General features: G+C 43.7%; 1 protein-coding gene across 1 annotated transcript in view; it reads left to right on the top strand.

Annotated features, from left to right (window-relative positions):
• The window catches only part of LOC117803782, a 103234-nt gene extending 91098 nt beyond the window's left edge, over positions 1–12136 (top strand). Inside the window, exons 8-9 of the transcript XR_004627866.1 lie at positions 10278–10357; positions 11381–12136. The gene's annotated coding sequence lies outside the window, so the exon portion shown is untranslated. The remainder of the gene's footprint in view (positions 1–10277; positions 10358–11380) is intronic.
• The last annotated feature ends 8729 nt before the right edge of the window (positions 12137–20865 follow it).

Below are 20865 nucleotides of genomic sequence, written 5' to 3'. Positions count from 1 at the left end.
AAAAAAAAAAAAAAAAATTTTAAAAAAAAAAAAAAAAAAAAAAAAAAAAAAAAAAGAACACTAAGAAGGCAAAGACCTGTAACTCTCTTCTACTATAACTCTCTCACCGGCTGAGCAGAAGCCTCCCTAGGTAGTGAGCCTACAGCCAGGGACCTGGGGAAGTGTGATAGTCAACATCAGAGGAGTGTGCACTGTTAATAAGCACAATGTAGGGCCTTTGGGGAGCACCAACCACCATCACCTCTCGCCCCACCATACAGGCAGTCCGAAGGCCAGATCTGGCCCAGGCTTGGTTTTGTTGCTGCCATTTTGAACATCATTGCCAGAGGCTAGTGTGTGTTACAGACTTTACCAGTTATAACAACTCTCCTCAGAAGAAAAGTGACTCCCATCCTCTGTTTAGCATTCTGGTTTTCTAGTTTTACCTGAATTTGGGCCTATCTCACAACTCGTTATCCCCCCAGGGTCTTTGATACTTTGAGGATTTTTAGAGAATGTACCATGGAGGGTCATTCCGGAGCCTAGCTCACTGCATTACTGAACATGGAAGTGCATTAAATGTTCTTACGCAGAGGAGTCACATAGTATCAGAACTTGTGCTTTGTGTTTTCAAAGATGGCTGACAGCCGTGTGAAGGATGGTTGAATCTGGGGCAGAGTCTGAACAAGGAAGATCATTTCAGAGGCTGTTGCTTTAGTCCCAGTGAGAGATGGTGTTCGCTTGGCCTGGTCTGGAGAGGCGGCAGTGGAGGGAGATGGAAAAGAACCAATTCAACAGGTATTATTTAGGGATCTGTACCTGCTCACAAGCTGCCTCTGAGGGTGAGCTGATCAGGGGGCAGGTACTCAATGGGTCTGTCCTGTAATCTCAGCCACATAGCCGGTGGACCCAGTGACCCTAAAATCCTTCCCAACTTGATGATTCTCTGGTTTGATATGGAATAACAATGACATGGCTATGGTGATCGATAGCAGTGTGCAGTGTTTAGAAGTTGTGATCTGGGGCGCCTGGGTGGCACAGCGGTTAAGCGTCTGCCTTCGGCTCAGGGCGTGATCCCGGCGTTATGGGATCGAGCCCCACATCGGACTTCTCCGCTATGAGCCTGCTTCTTCCTCTCCCACTCCCCCTGCTTGTGTTTCCTCTCTCGCTGGCTGTCTCTATCTCTGTCGAATAAATAAATAAAATCTTAAAAAAAAAAAGAAGTTGTGATCTATTCCCATGTATGTGGTCTTATTTGACCCTCATAGCAACCCTGAGAGGTACACGTTTTTTTTCCTATTTTAAAAATTAGAAAATCCAGGCTCAGAGAGTTTAAATGATGGATTCCAATACTAATCAGATCCAATGGCTTTTGGATCAAAGGCGAGTCTTCCAACTCCAGAACTTACCTGTTTCTTTTATCATGAGAGTAGATAAATCTGAGCAAAAGTGCCAAGGAGACCATGAAGTTGAGACTAATAAAATCAATAAATCCAATGCTATTATTTTAAAATAAATAAATATGCATGTTATTAAATTGATACAAGTATAATGATAACAACACCCCATATCTGAATGCTTACTATGTATTAAGAACTAATTGAAACACCAAGTATATAATCATAATTTGGTCCTCACAAGAACCCAGAGAGGTGGATACTACTATGATATCCGTATTATACTCGGAGAAACTGCAACACAGTGGCTAAATATATCGCCCAAGTTCACAGCTTGTCAGCCGTGGAACTGGGATTAAAACCCAGGTCTCTTAGACACCTGAGTCCTTTGGGGTAGATGGTCTCCCAAGAGAGAACATATACACAGGTGCTATTCTATGCATGGGAAGCTTTTGAAACTCCCTGTAGGAAGGAAGACCAGAAGCTAGAAGGTAGGGGAGGATATAAGTTCTCATTGTCTGTCTTTTCTTATCATTCAAATTTTTTACACTCTAGCTGGCCACCAATACCCATTCTACCCTTCTTCCTTTAATTATAGAAATCCTGAGTGTTAGCTGGGCATGTGGGAGCCCACCTAGAAAGTGTACTTCCCAGCCTCCTGGGTAGTAGATATGACCATGTGACTAAGTTCTAGCCAGCAGAATGAGGGCAGAAAGGATATGTGCAAATTCTGAGCCATGTCTTTAAAAGGAATGGATAAAGATTACCCTAACATTTTTCCCTCTGGATTGCTGGGATGTAGACATGATGGCAGGAGCACAAGCAGCCACCTTGGACCTAGCGACAAAAGGAATATATTGAGAATAAGAGAGCTACCTTATCAAATCTGGGGAGTTTATTTCTCGACCTTTACCTGAGGGAAAAAAATCAAATTTCTATCATATTTTTTTTAATATTTTATTTATTTATTTGACAGAGAGAGAGAGCACAAGCAAGGGGAATGGCAGGCAGAGGGAAAGGGAAAAGCAGGCTCCCTGCTGAGCAGGGAGTCCAATGCAGGGCTCCATCCCAGGACCTTGGGATCATGACCTGAGCCGAAGGCAGATGCTTAACTGACTGAGCCACCCAGGCGTCCCAAATTTCTATCATATTTAAACCACTATACTGGTAGATCTATTTTTAACAAGCTTCTACTGTATCTAACACACATGCATATATTGCCTTTTCCAATGAGAAAACCAATTTAAAAAATCATGACATAGGGAACATAACCACAGTTATATATTTGAGACAGGTATTCAGTGAAATAGTAGTAAATGTTTATTTATTTTTTATTATTTATTTATCTATTTTATTTTAGAGAGAGAGAAAGAGTGTGAGAGCTGGGGGTGGGACAGACAGAGAGGGAGAGAGAGAAACTCAAGCAGACTCCTAACACAGAGCCCAACTTGGGGCTCAATCTCACCACCCTGAGATCATGACCTGAGCCAAAACCAAGAGTTGGATGCTTAACCAACTGAGCCACCTAGGCGTCCCAGTAGCAAATGTTTAAAAAATAGCTCTTCTGGGGCAGGGGGTGGGGGAAGCCCTGACCTGTAGAATTTTCCAATTTCCCTGGTGTAAATACTCCTCCAGGGCTGATTTCAAGCTACCAATGTGAGGTCACTGGGCACAGAGTTGGGAAGTGATGGTACACAGTTGGCTCCCAAGAGTTAATATGAGCTACGTCTAGCATACCATTGCAATGATCCCTGTAACCTTTGGAGAAAATGCTTTAAATACTAATTGCAACAAACTCTGGACATGATCAAATAGGATTCGCAGGAGCCTCTAGTATAGATAAATTAGAAGGATTTTTTTTTAAAGGTGTTTCCTTAACTGTAAGACATTGCTTAAGTCAGAAAACTTTACAAAACATGAAAGATAGTTTTACTTATCAAACTATGGGTTTGAACTCTCTATAAGTTTCAGACTTACTATAATGGTAGTATAAAAAGATGAAAGCTAGAAATGATGCTGAGAACACATAGTCCTTTAACAAACATTTATCATACCCGCTAGAATGGGAGGGCAAGAGGGAAATCGAACATGGCCCCTGCCCTTGAAATATTGGTGGTTTCTCTCTCTCTCTCACTCTCTCTCTTTTTTAAGATTAATTTATTCATTGTAGAGAGGGGGTTGCAGAGGGAGAGAGAGAATTCTGAAACAGACTCTGCTGAGTGCAGAGACTGACGAAGTGCTCAGTCCCAGGACCCAGAGATCATGACCAGAGCTGAAATCAAGAGTTTGCTGCTCAAATGACTGAGCCACCCAGGTGCCCTGAAACACTGGTGGCTTTAACATGCAGTGTCTAGAAATGAAGCTTCATTTATCAGTTGGTAAGATTTCTGATGGTTATACCAAAGAAGAGTATTTCTCTCTGTCCAAAACCACAAATTAAAATGAAGTCTTCCCTGTTAGTATTTTAATTTAATTTTACATAAATGCACTTCCCCTCATCATAAAGAAGCAGTGGCAAGTTCTACCAAGAGCATACTCCACGGGAGGAAGTAGAAAGTGGGTACCTTTGGGGTGCCTGGGTGGCTCAGTCAGTTGGGTGTCTGACTTTTGGTTTCAGCTCAGGTCATGATCTCAGGGTCGTGCAATTGAGCCCTGTGTAGGGCTCTGTGCTGGGCATGAAGTCTGCTTAAGATTCTCTCTCTCCCTAGGCCCCTCTCTCCACAGAGAGCTCCCTCCCTCCCTCCCTCTCTCTCTCTCTCTCTCAAATAAATAAATAAATCCTAAAAAAAGAAAAGAAAAGAAAGTGGGTACCCTCGGGAAGGGCTGACCACACAGAGCAATGGCCATAGTTACAATGTTTTTAAATCTGAAGGACAGTGAGATTACAATAACAAATGCTGGAAATTTATGGGGCTTCAAAAGTTTCCCTAAGGAAATGGTGGAAGCCCTCTTGCCTCACCAAGTCTCCCAGATAAATTTCAAAGAATCTGAGATCATAAACATCAGCTTATCAAATTCCCACAGATCTTTTTCCCCATGAACCAGTGTCAAAACAAAAAATACATCTGGGTGAAAATAGCTGAAGAAATGCTATATCATGGTCTGAATTCTTCTTTTACTTGAAACAATCCTCTACACCTAGAACTTGCTTTATTTAATCTAGAATAAAGTGTTTTAATCCATGGCTCTGACTACAATGTCTGGTTGGGACGGGATTCAAACATCAACTGAGACCCACAGGAATAAATGTCCTCAGGGTTACTGCTGCATTTGAAAGGGTAGGAGCCATCTCTACTCTCTAGGAGTTGCATAGAAAGGAAAGGAGAAGCATGTTGGATCCCAGGCTGTCTTGCTACTGGTGTCTGGTGTCATTGCAGAGGTCACCTGTGGCCCAGAGTAAGTCCAGCTGGCAGATGGTTGGATAGCCTACAGGGCTACCCTGGGCTTATCTTCTTGGCTGCAGCATCTGAGCTGTGGGGCCGTGTCTGAGGTGCCGGATTCCATACCAGCAGGGACTTATGCCACTAGTGACATCCAGCCAGTCAGCAACGAGCTTCTGGGCAATTCTTTCAAAGGACTGGATGGACACCTGGAGCCAGACTTTATCAGACTTACTGAAGTTTGACCCTTATAAACAGTTCAGTTTTCCAGAGTTTTCTGGCTTGCATGTGGTTGGAAGTGGGAGTGTGCCAAGTTCTGAGTCCAGCTTTGAAATGTTTATCCTCTACCACCTGCTCCAGAACACGAGATGAGTAAGTGGCCAGGGCTCATGGGCTGGGTATGTGTGGCGCTGCCTGACACGCCAGGGTCACATATCCATACAGATGGCCACCAGCCATGCTTCTGGGCTTTTAGCTCCTGACAGCTTCCATTTTGGCTCCTCTGACAGGCTGTGGTTCGGGATGATATTGGGGGACTATGTTTTCTTGTGCCTACTGCCATCAGGAAAACTGCATACTTTGTGCCTATAAACATCGTTCTTCAGAGTTCCCTGGGACTCAAGGGCAATGACAGTGATAAAACCAACTTGAACAGTTTACCTGAGTTCAGTTTACCTGAACCCTAGTCAGCAAAAAATTACTAGTGCCTTCTAAACACAAGGTACTGTCAGGGCACCTGGGTGGCTCAGTCAGTGAAGTGTCTGCCTTCGGCTCAGGTCATGATCCCAGGGTCCTGGGATGGAGCCGCACATCGGGCTCCCTGCTCAGGGGGGAGCCTGCTTCTCCCTCTCCCTCTGCCTGCTGCTCTGCCTACTTGTGCTTTCTCTCTCTGTCAAATAATTTTTTAAAAAATTAAATACTTGCATACATACATACATATATACAAGGTACTCCCCTGGGAAGTATGATGTGGGGGAGACACTAAAAGGAGTAAAACTGGGTACAAATACAAAGTAAAAAATGTGGTCCTTGCTTTTATGCAGCAGAGGAGCCAAGATCTGAAGCAGTACTTCCTGTGTCTCTTCTCCTCGGTGAAGTCTGATCACTGCCCCCAGCTCAGTCCGAAGTATTTAGGTTAAACCACATTTGTGGATGCACCATACAAAATTGCTTTTTTTCAGTCAAAAAGGTAGAATGTCAGCAACTTCATTTGGTTCAACCTAATAATCAGTTCTTCCAAAACACTTTGCCTATTCCTCTGTGTGTGTGTGCGCGCGCACGTGAGTTCCAAGCAGTGTGCTGGTGCTGTGGATGAAAGGCTAAATCAACAAGGTCGATGTCCATGATGAGCTTGAGTCTCAGTGAGACACACAGAGAAAATTTCATACCATCAAGCAGGGTTTGAGAGTGGTACTGTTGGCATTTCCGATCAGGTAGCTCCTTGTCCTGGGGCTGGCTGAGTCATGCCTTGCAGGATGGGCAAGCAGCATCCCTGGCCTCTACCCGCTAGATGCCACTGGTATGCTGTCCACCCCCTGACCCAGTTGTGATGATCAAAAATGTCTCTAGACATTGTCAAGTATCCCCTCAGGAACAAAATCAGCCCGATTGAGAACCACTGCAATAGACGTGCCGGATGCCAATTGGTGATTCAGAGAAACTTCCTGGAAAGGATGACACCTGGGGTAGGTCTTGAATGACGTGTAGGAACTAGCAAGGTGAAGCAAGACAGAGGCTACAGCACAAGCAGAGACATGACATCTCACCTGCACTTTACCTTCACAAGGCACAGGTGTGGCCCACACATGCATGAAAGCCAGCTTTCCAAGGTGAACTCAAACAAGAATATTAGCCCACATACGCACTCTTCAAAAAGTAGATCTTGCCAAGTCTTGGTTTCCGATATAAACTTCTTTCCGTGAATTCCTCTACTTTCAACAATGCTTGACCCAAACATAGGACCTTGATGAATTAAGTGAGGTCCCTCAGAATGGTTTTAATGCTCGTGCAGAAGCAACTTCAAGAGTTATAATAATACTATCTTCTTTTGTCAAGGTACTTTACAGGGCTTTTTTTTCTTTTTGCATTTATGTTTTAAATGCTTAAGATGTTGAATATATATAAAAGAATATTTTTTTGTTTTTTATTTTAATTCCAGTATAGTTAACATAAATACAGGGTTACATTAGTTTCAGGTATACAATATAGTGATTCAATAATTCTATACCTTATTCGGTGATCATTACAAGTGCAACCCTTAGTCCCCATCACCTATTTAACTCATCCCCCACCCACCTCTCCTCTGCTAACCATCAGTTTGTTCTCTATAGTTAAGAGTCTGTTTCTTGGTTTGTTTTTCTCTCTCTTTTATTTTTTCCTTTGTTCATTAGTTTTGTTAAATTCAACATATGAGTGAAATAATATGGTATTTGTCTTTCTCTGACTTACTTTTTTCACTTAGCATAATACCCTCTAGCTCCATTCATGTTCTTGCAAACGGCAAGATTTCATTCTTTTTTATGGCTGAATAAGATTCCGTGGTGTGTGTGTGTGTATGTGTGTGTGTGTGTGTGTGTCTGTGTCACTTCTTCTATCTATTCATCTATTGATGGACACTTGGGGTGCTTCCATAATTTGGTTATTATAAATAATGCTGCAATAAACATAGAGGTGCATATATCCTTTCAAATTAGTGTTTTTGTATTCTTTGTGTAAATACCCAGTAGTGCGATTACTGGATCATAGGGTAGACCTATTTTTAATTTTTTGATGAAATCCCATATTGTCTTCCAGAGTGGCTGCACCAGTTTGCATTCCCACCAACAGTGCACAAAGGTTCCTTTTTCTCTACATCCTCGCCAAAACTTGGTTCTTGTGTTTTTGATTTTAGACATTCTGACAGGTGTAAGGTGACATCTCATTGTAGTTTTGATTTGTATTTCCCTATGATGAGTGATGTTGAGCATCTTTTCATGTGTCTATTGGCCATCTGGATATCTTCTTTGGAGAAATGTCCATGTCTTCTGCCCACTTTTTAATTAGATGATTTGTTTTTTGGGTGTTGAGTTGTGTAAGTCTTTATATATTTTGGTTAATAACCCTTTATCAGATATGTCATTTGCAAATATCTTCTCCCATTTAGTAGGTTGTTTTTTAGTTTTGTTGATTGTTTCCTTTGCTGTGCAGAAGCTTTTTATTTTGATGTCTCAGAAGTTTATTTTTACTTTTGTTTCCCTCACCTCTGGAGACATATCTAGAAAAATATTGCTACAGCTGATGTCAGAGAAATTACTGCCTGTGCTCTCTTCAAGGATTTTATGGTTTCAGGTCTCATATGTAGGTCTTTAGTTCATTTTGAGTTTTAATTTTGCATACAGGAGAATATTTAACATGCAAACACACAGAGTACTGATGAAGCATGTAACTTCCAGGCAGCCATAGACCTAGAATACCACCTCCACCTTTGACGTCTCTGTGTGCTCCTTCCTGATCCCATTCCTCCTTCTACCTCCGAGGGAGAAAGATTTTTTTTTGTTCACATTTATTCATTCAACAGACATTTTCCTGAGCACCCCACTAGCTATGGGTCAGGCTCCGTGCTCTAAAGTAGTGGACAAAACAAAGCCTTCCCCTGCATAACTCGAACACTTTCATGTCAGCCATTTCTATTTGATTTTATGGCCTTAGTATTCTAATGAGATACATATAAACAACTAATAATTACTCTTTCCCTGGCCTGCTTCACGGATGAGGAAAGGGAGACTCAAACTATTGACTTGTCCCAGGTTATGTGGTTTCTAAGTGGCAGAACTGGAGCAAGAAGACAAGTGGTTGCATCCCTCCTTTCCGCCTCCTTCCATTGCGCCACATCTTTCCTCCTCCTCTCCTGGCTTCACCTGATAGCACACTGGGGGTTCGACTGCTGCCAAATGCCAAGCTTAGCAGCTAATGTGAGGCAATTGCAGAGCAGGAGATGGGTGGGGTCCAGAGACCCCTAACAGCTGTGATAGATTCAAGACAAACCAGCCTGCATGTTGGGAGGGGAGAGTCCTCTGCAGTGAAACAGCCCCCAGTGGGGCCAGACATGTCCCCAGGCATTTGAGTCCATATCCAACCCCCATCTTAAAGTTGCACTGTGTCATACTCACAAAGCCATCTTTTTGCCTTTTCCATTTGGGGAAAAAATGGTTTATGTGTGTTCATTTATTGATTACTTAAGTTGGATAAACTTGGGGCCATTTATGTATGATTCAATTTCTGCTTCACTTGTTGGTATTCTTTGGTGAAGGCCTCCAGGTAAACAAAATGGCTAATGCCTTGGATGGCCCAGATGACAGGAAGACAGCTCTTGGAGGCTGCCCAAGGGTGAAGAATGGCCTCTATCTAGTGTAGCTGCTCTGAACCATAGGCAGTAACTATCTGGGGGTGTTTGTTGTCTTGAGAAGGTTTGAGGACCATAGTAGATTAGCAGTCATGGGCTCTGGAGAATGGAGTGGGGGCTCTTACATCACATATTTTATCGACCCTGAGTGGCCTGTGATTAGTCAAGATTAACCAAGAACCAGCAAAGGCCTCAGACCAGAGAGGACTAGGGCACCCAGTAACTGGCCTATCTCTCTGTGTGTGAATCATATACTCAAAGGGAGGCAAAGATCTGGTTCCTGGTTCCAACCCCTTCAAGCGAGGATATAGCATGATAAGAAAGTCCCAGCTCTAGAACCAGATGTGACCTCTTGAGCCTTAATAAAACATATATATTTGGCTTCTGTCTGCAATTCCTGACACAGAGCTCCTAAAACCCTTATAATCTCCTGAATGGTAAAGATGCTAGGACATCTTTTGTTCTAATATTTGGTCTTTGACACTAGCTCCTGACAGAGCTCCTAAATCTCTAGGAGTTTCCTGGGTGATGGGAGCATCTTTTGTTCTAATGAGGTGACTCTTGGTGAGTTCCTAGATAGCTTCAGGATGGGGGCTGGTGACCAGAAAGACCACACCATGATTAGAAGCTTGGAACTTTCAGCCCCACCCCAACCCTCCAGGGAGGGGAGAGGGACTGGAGATGAGTTAATATCCATCATGCCTATGAAATCCCCCATCACGCCATAAAAATCCCTCAACTATGGGGTTTGGAGAGATTCTGCACTGGTGAACACTTCCATGTGCTGGCCACCCTATGGAGGTGCCCCAACTCCATACGGGCAGAGCGTCCTGCACTAGGAATCCTTCCAGACTTTACCCTATATATTGCTTCATCTGGCTGTTCATCTATATTCTTTACATCCTTCATAATAAACCAGTTAATGTGAGTGTTTCCCTGAATTCTATGAGAAGTTCTCAAACCTGAGGAGAAGGTCATGGGAACCCCTGATTTATGGCCAGTAGGTCAGATATAAAAATGACAACCTGGGACTTTTGATTGGTGTCCAAAGGGAATAGAGGAAGACAAGAGTTTTCCTTTAGTTCTGTTTGACTCATTAACTCAGTCCACAAATATTCATTGCATGCTCTTCTGTGCCAGGTTCTCTGCTGGACACTGGGGATCCAAAGGTGACCAAACCAGAGACCCTATCCTCAGGGTGCTTGCTTACTGTCAAGTGGGTAAGACAGACATTAAATAAATAGTAACATTGAAGTATGGTGAGGGCTATGATAGGGGAAATGAAGGATCCTACCAGAACTTGGTCACATGGGTGGTCAGGAAAAGATGGCTGCCCTCAACACTGGTGGCAGAAAAAATTGTACAGTTGTGCAAAGAATCCCTATCCTCCCCTGAAGCATGTTGGTGAGGTTGTTTTGTGACCTGCCTGTGCTTGATGATACTAGGAAAGCAGTTAGAGGCTGGACTCTTTGAACTAAAGGGCAGAATAGGTACCGAGGGCCACTATGAACAGTCATGCAGGTTACGGCTTGCATAGGGGAACCAGCTAAAGGGAAAAACAGGAGGAAGGAAAGGGTGATTTTACTAATTCTGCCCAAAGAGGTTACCTTTTTCCAATTTGCCTGAAGTCCTATATTTGCCAGCAGAGAATGTAGGGGAACTGTATTTTTCAATTGCCCTATAATCCTGGAAGGTAGGACTGATTGGATTACCTTTTAGCTGCTTTCATGGTGTCTACACCATAATATCCTTTGGATCTAAGTGGACATTTACACACTTCTTTGGATCTACATGGAAGGCTAATTCCCAAGCGTTTCTTGACTGGTCAGTCAGGCTTATTCAGAGAAGCAGAAGCTGTGGGTTCTGGTATAAGGGATTTATGATAGGCGTTAGCCTAACTCGACTGAAGGAGAAGCTGGAGAGGCGAAGGCTCAGGAGGGCCTGAGGGTCAGAGAAGGAGCCACCAAGCACTCAGACAAACGAAGCCGACCTACCTCTGTGGAGGGAACACAAGGAGAAGCCTATGGGAGGTCTTTTGGGGACTGTGCCCTGTGTGGGTCCCTCTCTGTAGATATGTCACCGAGCATCTGAGAAAGTGTCTGGGGCTGTTGTCAGGTCTAGAATAAGCAGTCAGTAAAAGAAGCTGGATGTGGAGTGGGGGAGAATGAGGACAAGTGGGAACCTGGCACTAACCCTAAGGACCTTCCAAGAGTAATGGCCACTGCTTCCGTTTCACCTTCCAGACCCTGTGCAAATTCCTCCGTCAGCCAACTTGAACTCAGAACCATATGGGAAAGGGGGTCCGGGAAAGATAGTTCCATTTTAGCCAAGTTGCCAGAGTACAAACCACCACGCTTGAAGAAAAGGCCGTGGGTGAGGGCAGCTCCCACCCTGCTTTAATAAAGGAACAATTTAATAAATTTAATAAAGATCCTGGCTTTAATAAAGAAACTAACACTGCAGAAGTTCCTACTTCAAAGCACCAGAGGTTCTGAGACTCACATGTGTGGCTGAATTGCTTGGGGAGCTATTAAAAAGACCAATTCCCAAGACTTATCACTCCAGATTCCAACGTGCAGCTGGGCGCCTGTTTCAACAAGCTCGGTTGATGATCCCGATGGGCATGAAAGCTTGAAAACCACGGTCCTCAACCTTACAAGCAAAGAAATAGGTTTTTAATCAATTCAACTCAAATGGCCTGCTGTTTGAAGCCCTCAATCAATAACCTGATGTTTAGGGACACTGGGATGGTGACCCAGATGTCATCACTACCCCAAATTCCCTCCTGAGCCGGACTTGATGGGTCCTCCATCTCCCTGCCTGAACCCTTTCAAAATCAGAGTCAAGATTCACCCCTGAACTCTTCTTGAAGGAAGCCGGGTGTGGCCGGACAGCAAGAGGAATTTCACGCTGATACTGCCAAGGGGCTAATGGATTGGGAAAGCCGAAGGTATGCTCCACCCTGCAAACAGGGTTTACTGGTAATCACACAATTGATTTATTTCATTCAGGTGATCACATTAAACAGCATGCATCTGGGGGCTCTTGGGTGGCTCAGTCTGTTAAGCATCTGCCTTCGGCTCAGGTCATGATCCTGGGGTCCTGTGATCAAGCCCCGCATTGGACTCCCTGTTCCTCGGGGAGTCTGCTTCTCCCTCTCCCCCTGTTTCTGCTGCCACTTGTGCACGTTCTCTCTCTCTCTCTCTCAAATAAATAAATAAAATCCTAAAAAAAAAACAAACAGTATGCATCTGATACCTTGAAGTACATGGGCATCCACGCAGGTTACTACATGACGCAAGTAAAAATGATAGGTACCTGCCCTGGAGGTCAGGGATGACCAGACTTACCCTCCCACGTCCCTTGTTGGCCCTGGGGCCCTCAGATCCTCGCCCAGGCACATATCTACCCAACTTGCTCCTCCCCAGCACCACAGAAACTTTTGACCTTCCAAAGCTCCTGGCAGTGGCAGCCTCTCGCTCCTTAGGGAGGTAAGGGAGGCAACTCCAGAATCTCGGAGGAGGATGGCGCAGGGCCCGGAGCGGTGCAGCTAAGGCGCAAGACAGAGCTGAGAGAAGATCTTCCGGCAGAGTTCCACAGGGTCAGAGTCAAGGCCAGCATGCACCCCTCAGATTGCCCCCTTCCCATGCCTGCCTTTCCTGCCTTTGCAAACAAAATCACAGAGGAACTGAAGCACATTAAAATGCCCTTCTCCCCCTTTGTCAGTTTTTGCATTGCGGACTGAGCACATTGGTGAGGGGGCTCAGATCCTCACCCTGTAAACTGCCCTGACCAGCCAGGGAGCTTGTCAGTGATGCAGATTCCTGAGTTCCACCCTCGAGGAACCTGACTCAATGGGTGAGACTGGGATGCTGCATTGTCAATAGGTGTCACCAGGGATTCCCACTAAGGTGGTCAGAGAGAAGATTCCGGAGAACACTGTCCTGGGCAGACTGCCTGTGGAGGTGGGGTGAGCAGATGAGGATGGGGCAGAATATGACTTCAGCTGAGGTGGGAAGGCAGGTGTTACACAAATGAAAAAGACTTAAGGATGGACAACATGCACAGCCTCACCTGGGTTCACCTGGATCCGTTCATCTGGGTCTGCTTTGTTCACGGCTATATAGCCAGCAGCTAGTAGAGTACAGACAAGGGGGAGGCAAGCGAGGCACCCAGGGCACAACATTTAAGGAAGCTCTCATGCCCAGTTTCTGGCCCTGCACTTGCACAGCCCTAGAGAGGGCACCTGCTAAATGTTGCCCCCCAGCATAGCCCTGGCACCTGTAGCCATGCCTGGCGCATAGTAGGCACTCTGTAAATATTTGTTGAGTGAGTGAATCAATCTATTTCACAGGCATTTCCTGAGTGCAAGCCTTTACACTAGGTGTAGGCGGTTGGGTGTGGGGGTGGGTCCAGGAGAAAATCACAGCCTCAAAATGAATAGGACACAGATCTAGCTCTGAAAGAGGTTTATGATCTGGTAAGTTTGGCAGGCCCGGAAATAAAAAATGTGAGGGAACAAAGGCTGGTGGAAATGGAAGTCTGGGGGCAGCAGGGAGGGGGTCTGATAGATGCCTGCCAGCCAACACGCCCGGTGAGAACAGGGACTCTGGCTCCTCTGACAGTCTCTGTTCCTGCGTAGCGCAGGTACGTGGCGGACACAATATACATTTGTCAAGCAACTGAATGCTAAGTGCCAGCCCCAAAGTTCTGGTGATATACCTTGGTGTGCTATGCAGTTTTATACCTGAAAGTAAGTCCAGAAAAGCCAGCGCTTGGAATCAGGTGAGGCTTATAACAAAGGCCCCATTAACAATCCAGCCTAGTGGTTGCCACACTTGGCCGATTATCCAGAACACCTGAGGAGTGTTTGGAAAATAATGATTCCCAGGCTGCGCCCCAGAGCTACCAAATCACGATCTTCAGGGCCAGAACTCAGGAATCTGTATTTGAACTCCCTAGGCAGTTCGTGAGCACCCAGGCTTGGGAACTAAGGCCCTAATGGCTCTAATCAGGACTGAAAACTCCAGCTTTTATTATTTTTTCAAAAAGATTTTATTTATTTGACAGAGAGAGAGAGCACAAGCAGGCAGAGCGGCAGGCAGAGGGAGAGGGAGAAGCAGGCTCCCTGCTAAGCAGAGAGCCTGACGAGGGGCTCAATCATGACCTGAGCCAAAGGCAGACGCCTAACTGACTAAGCCACCCACGCAACCCATAACTCCAGCTTTTATAGAGCACTGGACCCCAGCCTCCAGGAGTGGCCACAGCCCTCACAGAACCCCAGGCCAGGTGAGGAAGCAGAGGCAGGCAGGGCACGGAAGGCAGCCTGCCTGGGCTCAAACCCAGCTGGATGACTCAATTTGGTCTTTAAAATTATTTATTTAATAGAAATTAGATCAGAGTATTCGTGATTAGATTACTAATAATTATTTAGCATTAATATAGTAACTATTAATATATAATAGTAGATAATATTATTAAATTAGATTAGCATGGATCATAGTCTTGGTGATTATATTAGCTATACTTATTGGTTATTAATGTATTAAATGTTATTGATGCATATATTAGATAATTACTGTAATTAGATTATTAATAGTTATTAGATTATTAATGTATGCTGGAATGCATTTAATGGTATGCTTTTTTCCTTTCCCCCCTCAATCTTTTACTGTGATAAAATGCTCATAAAATTTACCATCTTAACCATTTTTAGGTGTACAGTCGGCGGCATTAAGGACATTCACGTTTTTGTGCAGTCATCACCACCATCCAGTTCCAGAACTCTTTTTATCTTGCAAAACTGCAACTCTTCACCCATTAAACAATGATTCCTTGTGCCTCCCCTTCCCCAGCCTCTGGCAACAACCATTCTACTCTCTGTGAGTTTGGCTACTCTAGGCACCTCATTGTCTCAGTCTGTTCAGACTGCTCTAACAAGATACCATAGGCTGAGTGGCTGGAATAACAAACATGTATTTTGCACAATTCTGGAGACTGGAAAGTACAAAACTGTGAAGCTGGCAGATTAGGTGACTGTGTGCACCCACTTTTGTTTCATAGACAGCCATCTTCTCACTCTGTCCTCACGGGGCAGAAGGGGTAAGGTAGCCCTCTAGGGTCTCTCCTGTAAGGGCACTAATCCCATTCACGAAGGCTCCATCCCCATGACCTAATCACCTCTCAAAGAGTCTACCTCCAAATACCATCACCTTGGGGGTTAGGTTCCCAAACATATAGATTTTGGAGGGACATATTCAGTCCATACCATTCATATAATTGGAATCATACAGTATTTGTCTTCAAGTTTTATCCATGATGTAGCAGAATTTTCTTCCTTTTTAAGACTGAATAATATTCCATTGCATGTATAAACCACATTTTACTTATCCATTCATCTGTTGATGGGCACTTGGGTGGCTTCCACATTTTAGCTACTATGAATAATGCTGCTATGAATACAGGCGTACAACTATCTCTTAGAGGCCCCACTTTCAATTCTTTGGGTACATCCCCAGACATGGAATTGCTGGATCATGTGGTGAATCTTTTTAGTTTTTTGAGGACCTTTTCCACAGGAGCTGCGCCATTTTACTTTCCCACCAATGGTGTGCAAGCGTTCCCATTCCTCCATATCTTTACCACACTTACTTTCTGGTTTTGTATTTTGTTTTATTTTATTTTAATTGTAGCCATCCTAATGGATGTGACGTGGTATCTCCTTGTGGTTTTGATTTGCATTTCCCTAATAATTAGTGCTGTTGAGCATCTTTTCATGTGCTTATTGGCCTTTCACAGATCCTTGTTAGAGAAATGTCTGTTTGAGTACCTTGTCTATTTTTTAACCAGGGTTTTTTGTTGTTGTTGCTGCTGAGATTTAAGAGTTCTCTATATATTCTAGACATTAATCCCTTATCAGATATATGACTTGCAGATATTTTCTCCCATTCTGTGGGTTGCCTTTTCACTCTGTTGACAGTGTCCTTTGATGCACAAAAGTTTTCAATTTTCATGAAGCCCAATTTGTCTATTTTTGTTGTTGTTGCCTGTGCCTTTGGCTTCATATCTAAGAAATCATTGCCAAATCCAATGTGCATGAATTGCTTTTAAATTTCTTTCCATGTGTCTCAGTTCCTTCTGCTGTACAAAGAGAGGATACATGTAGCTTGAATGAAGCTAAGGGAGGTAATCTTCATAAAGATTTAGCCCAGGGTCCGGTGGTAACATGTGGTCATTGTCATATGCGCCTTTCTAGCAACATACCCAGCTTCTCAGTTTCCTTTTCTCTTCTCTACCAAAGCCAGAAGTAGCATCAAAGGATTGGATGCCTATGGTAGAACTTCACTGATGCTTGGAAGCCTTTGCGGGGAGTTCCATCTGGGACCCAACTGAGGTTCAGAAACCTGATTTTAGAGCAGTGCTAGTCTTACTGATGTTTTCTTTCAAACACAGCTGCACCCGTGTGCACTGTTCTCCCCTCCAGCTCCTTTCTGAGTCCTCTTCCAGCACCCCTGCTCTTCCTGCCCTGCACCCACATCTGGGGTACCTGGACATAGAGGGGATGGGATGTGTGACTTGGGGAATAGCCAAAGCTGTGGGCCCACAGGGCAATCTCAGCGGGCCTTGGTTCCCCTTACGAGGAGGAGAGCATCCTTCATGCTGCTTTCTTGGGCTGGTTTCTTCCCCCAGGTAAATGATGAGGAAACGGGGGCAAAGGAAAGCCCCTGCGTTCCCAGACCTGGAAGCATCCTTCAACTTAAAAAATAAGAAAACCCAAGGATGACCTTCTCCCTTCTACATGCTGTCCACCAGCCTCTCCCGTCTTCGTCCAGGGAAATGAAATTGCCAAGAGGCTCCTTCTTCCACTGTAACAAGCTCCTTCGACTTCTAAAAGGGAAGAATCAGCCAGATGGTAGCTACCGAAACTCAAGTGCCATCTCTTAGAGAACCTCTGCTTTGAAAAGAGGTCAGTTGTCAAAACAAGCTAATTCAGAAGCACAGCCCCTGGAGGTTCTCAAGCTGTAGGCAGAGTAGGAAGGATGCCTGGGTGAGGCCCTAGAAGTGGATTAACAACCTTGGGACCTTGCTTTACTTCACTCCTATTAGGAGTTCTAGACCCTTTTACATAGTTGTCTGGGGTGGGGGAGACACCCTTTGTTTTGGAGGATTATGCAAACACTTCTTCAAGTGATTTATTGGCCTGTGTTTAACCTTTACTTAATTGGTCCTAATTCACCTTTACTAATTGATGCCCAATGCCAAGAAAAGCTCTGGTTCTTAGTTTACAGCCTACTGAAAAAGTGATTAAGATGTGTAAACACAGCAGGAATATTCTCACCACAGTTCAGGTGATAAGGGACTTCAAATATAGGAAGGGCATCCCCACAGAAAAAGGAGCTTTATTTGTTTGGGGGAGGAAGCCCACAATGGCAGAACTGGGAGTAGTGGGGATGGGAGCTACAGGAAGGAAGATACCCACTTGATACAAGGAAAAACTTTTGAACTATTATAATCATTTTAAAGTAAAAATAAAAACAAAGTGCTGTGGGAGGTGGTGAGCATCTGAGCACTGCAGTGTTAAATCAAGGGGTGGAAAGATCACCTTCAGGATGCTGGGAGGGGGTTGAGCTGAGGTCAGAGGAGGTCCAACCCAGGTCTGGGATTCTGTGATAAAGGTGTGGGCTGGAAAGCTATATATCTTATCTGGGCAGAGTTATCTTCTGTCTAGCGCCAGGGAAATGGTTTTCAGACTGGACGAAGGAGAAGGGATTTCTACCTCGGAAGACCTGTTGTAGAACATTCCCAGTTATTTCAACAGGTAGTTACCAAAATAGAGCATGCATGTGAACTTGTTTACAAAAAGGAGATGGTACTATGCACCTCAGCCACAGGGCTGCTGTAGATCCCAAGTGAGAAGATACGGGATTGGGCTTGGAAGGGAGCCTTGGCTCAATACGAGTTAGTGATTACTATTAGCATTATAATAATGCATAAAAACTAGCAGTCAGTTTCTTTCTCAGGACACAGTTATTAGACAACTAGAGAAACTACTGGAAAGAGGGGTGCCTGGCTGGCTCAGTTGGTAGAGCATGGAACTCTTGATCTTGGGATGGTGAGTTCAAGTCCCACGTTGTGTATAGAGCCTACTTAGGAAAAAACAAAAGAAATTATAGTAATCTATGAAAATTGCCAGTGGTAGAGTAGGGGGAGGGAGGTTTTTGAGTTTAGAAACTAAAATTTACAATAACTTATGTTACATGGCATATACTTTACAGTGTACATTTACCTCTTTTGTGTATATATGGGGACATATGGGATAAGTATTTATATGTATATTTATATACATACTCAAGTGTTCATTATCCAATTCCTTAAGTTAGGAAGTTGAGTAGTGAAGATATGTTTTAATAAACAAATCACTTAAAAAATTGGTCCCTACTAAAACATTTCTCAGCTAACACTCTTATCCTATCAATAAGGTGTATTTGAATCAGTCTCTTGCTATTTAAAAAATTTAGCCAATATAGTATAGTAAAACTGCCAAACTTGCAAAAGATGCAAGATTTCATGAAGTTGGACAAAAATACTATTGGTGAATTGCTTGCATCTCAAGCAAAGACATTGGCAAATAAAGAATTGACATTTTTAAACCAGTTTACAATTGAAAAACAGAGCTTTGAGAAAGGTGTGCCATATAAGCCCTTCAGAAGAAAATGATTTAAACATCAAAGGATAAAGAGAAACTTTAGAAAAATGGATAAACTCTTAAATATTTTGCAAAAGCAACAAACAAAACCCCAACACCCTACCTCTTCTATGACAGGGCTTTAAGTCAAAGTGAAATTTGCTATGGTATATAATTTTGTCAGCTGAGAAAAATAACTAATACCTAATTCATTCTTTAAGAATCAGTGCAATAAACTGAGGGTTGCTAGAGAGGAGGGGAGTGGGGTGATGGGGCAACTGGGTGATGATGTTAAGGAGGGCACGTGATGTAATGAGCACTGGGTATTATATAAGACTGATGAATCACTGGACTCTACCTCTGAAACTAATAATACACTATATGTTAATTAATTGAATTTAAATTTAAAAAATAAAATTTTAAAAATGCCAAAAAAGAATCAGTGCACATTTGCAATTATAACCTAGATTTGTTAAACTCAAGAAAACATGTTTTAATATCATTTAGTATCATTCTTCAATATGAACTTTCAATTAAGCCCCCCCCCCGACCTATTACCAAACCGTGATTCTCTTTTTAAGTGCATTTATATTAAATGTCTTTGATAGCAATTATCCCCAGATGTGGGAAGAGAAAGGGAGGGATTGTGAGCAAGCACTAGAGACCTTTCTCAACAATTGCCCAATTTTTCAGCTAAATAGCAATGTGAGACAAACAGACTCACTGTCCTTCCTTTAAAGTCTTGTGAAATGGAGGCAGAAAAACATTTACTAGAGAAAGCCCTAGAAAGTTACCTGGGTTCTTTGACCAGACTTTTGCTGGTCAAACTTTCCCAGAGTTTGTAGGGTGGGTCTGAAGTAGATAGCAACATTCAAGTCAGATACTTAAAGACATTTCAGGTTGACTTTCAACTGCTATTTGACTGTATTCTTAGAACTTCAGATCTAGAAAACCATTTTACAAAATGACCCCTAAGGGTCAAAACTGTTGCTTTTGGTCAAATACATTTGGAAGCAATCCTTTCATTTCACAGGTAAGAAAACTAAAGAGAAAGTGAATATGTGACTTCCCCCAGAACACACTAGCTATTAACGGCTTGATTAGAATCAGTCTTCTGAATCTAGAGCTGTGGTTCTCAACCTTGGTTGCACACTGGTGTCACCTGACAGCTTTTAAAACTACTGATGTCTATGTCTCAGCCCCAGAGGTGCTGACTTAATTCATCTTGAGTGCAGCTAAACTGGGTATTTTTAAGTGTTCCCAGGTGATTCTAACATCACCTGATGCTGAGATCCTGATCTTTCCTAATTTTTGCTCTAGCAAAAGGACTTATATCACTTTCCACTATAGTCCTTCGTATGCTTCCACCCTTCCCTCCCAATTAATCCTTTTTCTTCTCTAGAGTTGTCATATCGTAGTAATGATTAAAGCCCAATGCTCGAAAAGGAGAGCTGTGGGACCACAGAGCAGTGGGCACCTAGTCGCCTCACCTGCTTACCCTGGACAGATGGCGAATTGCAAAGCCGAATGTAGCACAGAACCAATGCCACCCTAGCAGCAGCCGTATACCCAAATTTAAGTTTAAATATTCTGCATATGCTCGGGTTTTGGATTCTCTCCTGGAGCTGCAGGCAGCAGAAGGTAACCACCCAAGTCCTAGCAGATAGCAATGACTTTTGGAGCTAAAAACTGCACACTGCTGTGGCAACCAGAGCATGAAGCCAGGCCCTGGACCAACCCATTTCACCACCTAATTGCCCTTCCCTCAGCTGTGAGGCGGTCTTTTCTTTCCACTTAGTTGGGTATATAAAAATGAGTGTTGGATCCCTGCACAAGAATAGCAGTGGTGAGGGGCGCCTGGGTGGCGCAGTCGCTAAGCGTCTGCCTTCCGCTCAAGGCGTGATCCCAGCGTTCTGGGATCGAGTCCCACATCAGGCTCCTCTGCTGGGAGCCTGCTTCTTCCTCTCCCACTCCCCCTGCTTGTGTTCCCTCTCTCGCTGGCTGTCTCTCTCTGTCAAATAAATAAATGAAAATTAAAAAAAA

Source organism: Ailuropoda melanoleuca, chromosome 9 (genome assembly GCF_002007445.2).
Source record: "Ailuropoda melanoleuca isolate Jingjing chromosome 9, ASM200744v2, whole genome shotgun sequence".
Classification (NCBI taxonomy): domain Eukaryota; kingdom Metazoa; phylum Chordata; class Mammalia; order Carnivora; family Ursidae; genus Ailuropoda; species Ailuropoda melanoleuca.
This window is presented reverse-complemented; position numbering and strand designations above follow the sequence as displayed.